Raw genomic sequence first — 7,738 nt, 5'->3', positions numbered from 1 at the left:
CCGCCCGGGAGGCCGAGGAGGGAGGCTCGCCGGAGCCCGGGGAGCCGAGGCTGCGCTCCGCCTGGGCCGCGGAGGGAGACCCCGATTCCAAAAACAGGCAAAGCGGTGGTGGAGGCGCCTTCCTGTCCGCCCTTAGTGGGGCTGGGGAATTGAACAGTTAACACTCGAAGATGTCCCTTCTTGGCCAGGCGCAGTGGCTCACACCTGCCATCCCAGCACTTGGGAAGGCCGAGGCAAAGGGCATGCCTGACCTCAACTCTACGGCAAAAAACTTGCCGGGCGTGGTGACGCACGCCCGTGGTTCCGGCTGCTTGGGAGGCTGACGCAGGGGGATTGCTTGAACCCAGCAGGCTGAGGCCGCGGTGGCCATGAGCGTGCCCCTGCACTCGGCCTGGGCGACAGAGTAAGACTCCATCTCAAAATAATAATAATGTCCCTTCCTCCACGTCCTGGGTTGGCCTTCTGCGGCAGGCTCGTCTCTCCGAGTCTGCTTCTCCACTCTTCCCCCAGGCAGCTTCGAGCGTCTGGATCAGCCGACTTGTGGGGGTTCTACCTTGTGAAGGTCACCTGTTCTTCCCTCCCAGATTCCCTTTACAACGTGCGTTTCCTTTAGGGTTGTGTTGAGGCCTAACGTGAAATGAGGTGGGCGAGCCGGTTACTCATTCATATCTGTTGTGTTTTCTTGGCATTTCGTCCTAGTCATTCATGACCCTTTTTTTTGCCTTCCCTGGCCCTCTCCTCTCTGAAGGGGTGAACTGACTGCCTGGACAGCCTGTAACTGCCATTTCACCTTCGTCTCAGCCTCGGTTGACAGCACGGACAAGAAGAGAAAGGTGTAGTCTGTTTAGACAGTGCCCACCGGTTTCCTGTTTCTCCCTAAAGTAGTCTTAGCACTAAGCACTTGTTTGTATATTTTGTTTATTTTGGAGAGAGATGGGGTCTCACTGTGTTGCCCAGGCTGATCTCAAATTCGCAGCCTCAGGTGATCTCCCACTTTGGCCTTCCCAAGTGCCGGGTGACAGGAACGAGCTGCCGCGCCGGCTGACTTGGTCTTTTCAAGACTTAAAGACCAAATATGCTCCTTTTTTTCCTCATTAGCTTTGACCATTATATTTTGGGATGGTGGCAAGAAGTTTCCAGACTAGGGGAGGATTTGGGTTGTAATGGATGGTGTAAGAAGCCGTTTGGAATGGAGTCTGGAGCTTTGGCCACAGTGAAAGATCGGCAGTCCGGGACGGTGACGCCAGTCGGGGAAATCAGGAGGAGGATAACGCAGGGCAGGCCGACCAGGCGCTGTTTTCATTTAGAAAGTTGTGATGACAGATAGCATGTTCTGGGAAGGAATGGGAATAAGTTAGAGATGTTCTCTTTCTTGGGTAGGGTTAGTAAGCACAGTGGAGAAAGTGGACAGAGAAGATGAGTGACTGTGTGTGAAGCGGCCAGTTGGATGCAGCATGCACCCCTAAATCAGACCTCCTCCTCGCCGGAATGCTCTCCCAGGAGTGCATTGCTTCACATTTGGGTCTTGACCAAAATCTCACATATGAGACAGAAGTGCCATCAGTTACTTTGTTTTTCACAGGAACTATTTGGAAAGACCCTAGCCCAAGTGACTTCAATGAGAGCTTATTGGATGTTTGTTTATTTTTTGAATCGGCCCAGGCTGAAGTGCAACCGCACGCTCACAGCCACCGCAGTCTCGACTTGCTGGGCTCAGGCAATCTTTCTGCTTCAGCCTTCCAAATAGCTGGAACCACAGGTGTGTGCCACTACGCCCAGCTAATTTTTTTTTTTTAATTTTAGAGGCGGGATCTTGCCAAGTTGTCCAAGCTGGTCTCAAACCCCTGGGCTCAGGCAATCCTTTCACCTCCGTCTCTCAAAGTGCTAGATTACAGGCGTGAGCCACCGTGCCTGGCTTATTTGATATTTGTAAGTCACCTGATGACATCAGTTTTTTTTTTCAGATGCCAAGACATTTTATATAGATTCAGCAATTATTCCTAGGGAGAAGACTTCTCGGAAGAGCTGGGTGAAGTTGTAAACAAGCTTTTTGGAAATCAACGTAATAAGCAGTGTGGTGACTGAGTCCTGTGCGCACAGTGCGGTTCTGGGGCGTACCAGGTGGTGAAGAAAGACTGGGCTGGGATGAGCTGTCCGGGCACAGCATCTCACGGATTCGTGGCTATCGTGTGTCGGCTGTGTATGACAAGTGTGATGCGAGGGAACAAGAGCAAACCAGGGGTCTTGGGGACGGAGGTCACCTAGACTGCAGAGTGGCAGTAGAGGAGGAGAAGCAGGTACATTCAAGCACTGGTTTAGGGGTGGAAATGCATGAACTATTTGGGAGTAGACCCCATGGGACGTGGAAACTGACTGGCTGTGGGAGAGGTGAGCAGGAGTGACCCCCTGGTGGTGCTCAGTTCACAAGTGGCGGGTCCTTGGGGCAGGTGGGAGGGGGGTTAAAGGAGGGCAGTTAATCTGTTTTGAACAAATTAAATCAGAGACACTTGCGAGACCAAGTGGAAATAGGGAGACATAACCCCTCACCTCTTGAGGGATCCAGTTTTGGGAAGATAAAAATGCTTAAATTAGAAAAGTGGGATAATGTTATATATTGGCTTGCACAGGTAATAAAGGAATTCAGGAAAGAGAGATCCTTGTAGGCTGGAAATATGGGAAAGACTTCGCTTTGTGAAGGAGTAGAGCTTAGGGAAAAGAAAGAACATTCTTGGCATGGGATGGCATGAGCACAAGCTCAAAGCTGAGAATAGTTGGGAGAGAAGAGAAGAGAGCGTCTTCCAGCCTCAGCCGGATGGATATCAGAGCAGGAAGGATGAGGCTTGACCAGCCTGGCGGAATCAGGCCATAGGGCACTTAACACCCAGGCCAAGAAGTTTAGGCTCAGGCATACTGGTGATGAACAGCCACGGCATGAGCAGAGTTTTTGATAGAGGAATTATGTAATAATAAAAACACCGCTTTGGGGATATTAATCTGGTGCTGCTGAGGAGGAGGAAAGAGACAGGAGTCAGACATAGAAACTCACAGAATAATGCAGCTACATGATTTGTAGACTAGGATTTCTTAATCTTGGCACTGTTGACCTTGGGGGCAAGCTAACACTTTGTTGGGAGCTGTGCATTGTAGCATGTTTTGTAGTATCCCTGGCTTCTACGCACCAGGTGCCCCCTCTATTTGTGACAACCAAAAATGCCCCCCAGATGTTGCTACATGCTGGGGTGCTGGATGTGGGAGAGAAGGCAAACTGCCCAGAGTGAAAACAACTGATAAGGGCCTAAACGAATGTTCTAGAAATTAGATTATAATGTATAATATAAAAATTCAACTGTGTTTTTTTCTTATAACTTATGTTGTTTGAAACTTTTATTATCTTTCCTTTTATGGTCTAACAAAAAGGCAGCTATTTTCTTTTTTGACAAAAACAAGAACAAAAAATTTATAAATAACAAAAACAAATATAATTTTTTTTTTTAATTGGAGTCTCACTCCATTGCCCAGGCTGGAGTGCAATGGGATGCTCACAGCTGCCCCAGCATTGACCTGCTGGGCTTAGGCGATCCTTCCCCCTCAGCCTTGCAAGTAGCTGGAACTACAGGGGTGTGCTACCATGCCCAGCTAATTTTTTTTGATTTATTGTAGAAATGAGGTCTCACCAAGTTGCCAAGGCTGTTCTCGAGCCTCTGGGCTCAGGCAGTCCTCTCACCTAGGCCTCTCAAAGTACTAGGATTACAGGCTTGAACCACTGCATCCAGTCAAAAACAAATATGTTTTTTATAACAAATTTTCTGTAACCAAAAAGAACTATAGTGATATTTTTTTTGTTGTTGTTTTGTTGTTGTTTTGTTTTTGTTTTTGAGTTGGAGTCTCACTCTGTCGCCCAGACTGGAGTGCAGTAGCCGCTCCCGGCCACCGCAGCCTCGACCTGCTGGGCTCCAGCGATCCTTCCGCCTCAGCCTTCCAAGTAGCTGGAACTACAGGCGCGCACTACCACACCCGGCTAATTTTTTGATTTATTGTAGAGATGAGGTCTCGCCAAGTTGCCCAGGCGGGTCTCGAACCTGCGGGCTCAGGCAACCCACTCACCTCAGCCTCCCAAGGCGCGGGATTACGGGCTGCGCCACTGAGCCTGGCTAGTGATATGTTTTAGTCTGACATGACTTACAAAGCTTTGGTTAAATTTTAAAATAATATTTCATGTTTAAGAATAGCTAGCAAGTAAGGAATCTTGTAACTTTATGCTCTTGGCTTATTTATCTTTACAGATTATGCAGCTGTGGACTGACCCATTCATTTAATCAGTGAGATTGATCTTTTTTTTTTTTTTTTTTTTTTTTTAGTTGGAATCTCACTCTGTCGCTCAGACTGGAGTGCAGTGGCCGCTCCCGGCCACCACAGCCTCGCCTGCTGGGCTTCGGTGATCGTTGCGCCTCAGCCTTCCAAGTAGCTGGAACTTCAGGCGTGCGCTACCACACCCGGCTAATTTTTTTTTGATTGTAGAGATGAGGTCTCGCCAAGTTGCCCAGGTGGGTCTCGAACCCGCAGGCTCAGGCAATCCACTCACCTCAGCCTCCCAAAGGCGCAGGATTACAGGCTGAGCCACCGAGCCTGGCTGAAATTGATCTTAAACACTTCTGGGGGAGCACGGGAAGGAGTGGAAGGAGTGTTGCTCGGTTTGGCTTTATGACTTTCCCTGAGCAGCATTTCACCCATCTGGCTTTGATTCCTGAGCTCTGGCAGTCGTACATGGAGTGCTGCTCTTTGAGAGGCAGACCCACTCCATCAGAGAGCTCAGCTCTGCTGTCAGCTGTGAGTTTGTGGTGCCTTAGAGAATAGTCCCATCTCTGCCCCATTCTCCCACAGGAGACACAATCACTTGGGAACCTAGAGGTGACTGCGCACAGTGGGGATGGAAGCTGGATGTGGGCATCTCTGCATGGTTAGGCTTCTGGGATATGTAGAATTTTGTGTTGCCCGACCTACTGTTTCTTGAGAATGTCCTTAAGAATTGGCAATAAAGGAATGATGTTGTTCAGAGGAAAGCTTGATTTTAAGTCAGAAATGGATAGAACTCTTGAATGTGATCCTTTTTTTTTCCTCTCTCTTTCCATCCCCCCAGCCCCTGCCCCTCATTTCTTTAGTTTTAAAAAAGAAAAAAAAGTTCTAGGAATGACCTTAGTATGTACAGTATGTCATATTTTTCTTAGTATGTCAGATTTTTCTGGTGATCCACAGTATTAAAATAGCTGATGAATCATTTGGGTCTTTTGTGGCTCATGTGTTGCAAAATAAGAATTGTAGCAGTTATGTTGGGGAGTAATTATATTATGGAAGCTACATATTTATCAAATTGGTTTAATTAAGAGATTGACAAAGAAAAAATTTTCAGTCCCTGATGTGAGCCGGCCAAGCTACTAGAGCACTGCCTAAGTATCATTTCATTTAAATCACAGGACAGTTCCATGTCCAAGAGATAAAGCCTCATCTATCAGATGGGGAAATTAAGGCTGAGGAAAGCTAAGTGTCCCCTCCAGGTCACACTGCTAGAAGCGCTGGCACATACAGCTTGAATACAGGTCTCAGCATCAGACCCTGGGCGCCTTCTCTACTTACCACTTTCTTTCCCTGCAAGAAAAACAAGCATGGCTGTTCTCAGGAAATCCCCCAATTTCATAAAGGAATAATTGAGGTGGTAATTATTTGTGTTATAGAATAATTATTCTGTTTGTCACAGAGCTTGTTTAGTAGAGACTCCCAGCGATTCTTGTTTGATGAACATCTGGGAATATAGAGAAGCTTTAGGCTAAGAATGACAGACTGCTAACAGTGGGAGGGCAGCCAGAAGTCAGACCTCTTGCTTACTCAAAATTCAGCACACATTTATTAAGCACTTGCTTGAAAAGCGCCCAGTAGATACTGAGAGCATACTAGTGAGTAAAAACAGATGTGGTCCTACTTCCCAACAGTTTATAATATAGTGAGGAAGACATTACTCAAATGCTCTCCTAAATTAATAGAACATTATAGCAGTGAGAAGTATTACACAGGAAAGGCACTTGGTGTTGGTGAAGTGTATAGTCAGGATGCCCAGTCTCATCTCCTTTCCTTGTGTCTGGATGGGAATGGTCAAGTCACACGTCTTTGTGACAAAATGGATTGAACTTTTGCTATATTTGAAGCTTATGAATAAATTCATGTAACCTAGATGAATTGTTATAATATTAGCTCGTGATTGGTAACTGGGTTTTTGTTGGTTTAATTGTAGCTCTCATTAAATCATTCTACAAGTTATGAACTGGTGTACATGCTAAAAAAAAACACTGTTGTATTATGATCAGTTGTGAGATCTCTCAAAAGTGGTTTATTACTAAAAATATGTAAGTTTATGAATGATCTTTTTATTTTTAATTTTAGATGAATGATTTAAAAAAATTAGCTGGGGGCTTTCATGCCATCAGATTGGTAAAAATTTAAAAGTTTGACACTACATAGTGTAGACAAGGATGGGGAGTAATGGGAATGACTATATTGTTAGTAAGAGTGTACATTAAGCCAATTTCAGAAACCAATTTGAACATTACCTAGTAAAGATACATATATGCATATTCAACAACCCCGTTGTTTTATTCCTAAGTATTCACTTCTTGATTTGGGGAGATTGTTTTTGTTTGTTTGTGTTTTACAATGAGAGTCGCACTGTTGCCCCAGCTGGAGTAGAGTGTCACAGGCATGGTTACAGCATACTGTGGCCTGGGACTCGTGGCTGCAAGCCGTCCTCCCAGCTTAGCTTCTGAGTAGCAGGGAGGGACTACAGGCTCATGCCACTGTGCCAGGCTGGAGAGATCCTTAAACATATTCCCCAGGAGTTGAATACAGGAGGGTTCATTGCCGCATTGTTACAATGGCAAAAGACAAAACAAAAGGTAGAAATAACCAGTAACCCAGCCGACCCTATGCTGTAAAATGGATAAAAACATTTGATCTATTTATATAATGGAGCGATCATTTATTTGGCGGTGAAAATTAACTCCAGCTACACACATCATCAAGCATGAATTTTCAAAGCTCTGGATTTCAAAAGCAAGTTATATCAAAATATATACACTATAATTACATTTATTTAAAGTTCAAAAACAGGGAGAAGTAAATGCACAGTGGATAAAATTGCGAGGAAAACCCAAAGGAAGGCCAAGAGAATTCAGTGACTGATTCTTTCCGCCGGGGGAGGTTATGTTCTCAGTAAGGAGGACATGGGGGCTTTAACGATCTTAGTAAACCGAAAGGCTGGGTGCGAGTTCTGCTCGTGGGTCTGGATGTTGTTTCCTGTTCCTTAAAATGTTCTGTCTCGTATACACTTTATGTGACAGGCTTCATAATGGCAAGAAGGAAAACTTACTTACCGGTTATTCCTACCATAACTTGACTGAATTGCCTTCCAGTCTGTTTCCTTGAGTGGGCAGGAATTCCGCGGTGTCGAAGGTCATAGGTGGGGAGTCTGGGGAGGAGGACACTCGCTGGACCATCTCCCTCATCACGGAGGGCGGCTAAGACCCACTGCTGCTCCCAGCCTGTGGGGGGGCGCGGGGGAGGGCGCAGCTGGGACAGCGCCGCGGGAGGCTTGCGCGCACTGTGGAGAGAGGCGTGTTCGGAGCGCAGGGCTGGGGCGCGCCGTCGTTTCAGCGGGCGCTCGAGCAGCTGGCAGGGGCCGTGGGAGGGGCCG

The sequence above is a fragment of the Carlito syrichta genome, unplaced genomic scaffold, assembly GCF_000164805.1.
Source record: "Carlito syrichta isolate Samal-C Ts95f unplaced genomic scaffold, Tarsius_syrichta-2.0.1 Scaffold179606, whole genome shotgun sequence".
NCBI lineage: Eukaryota > Metazoa > Chordata > Mammalia > Primates > Tarsiidae > Carlito > Carlito syrichta.
Note: the sequence above shows the minus strand (reverse complement) of the source record.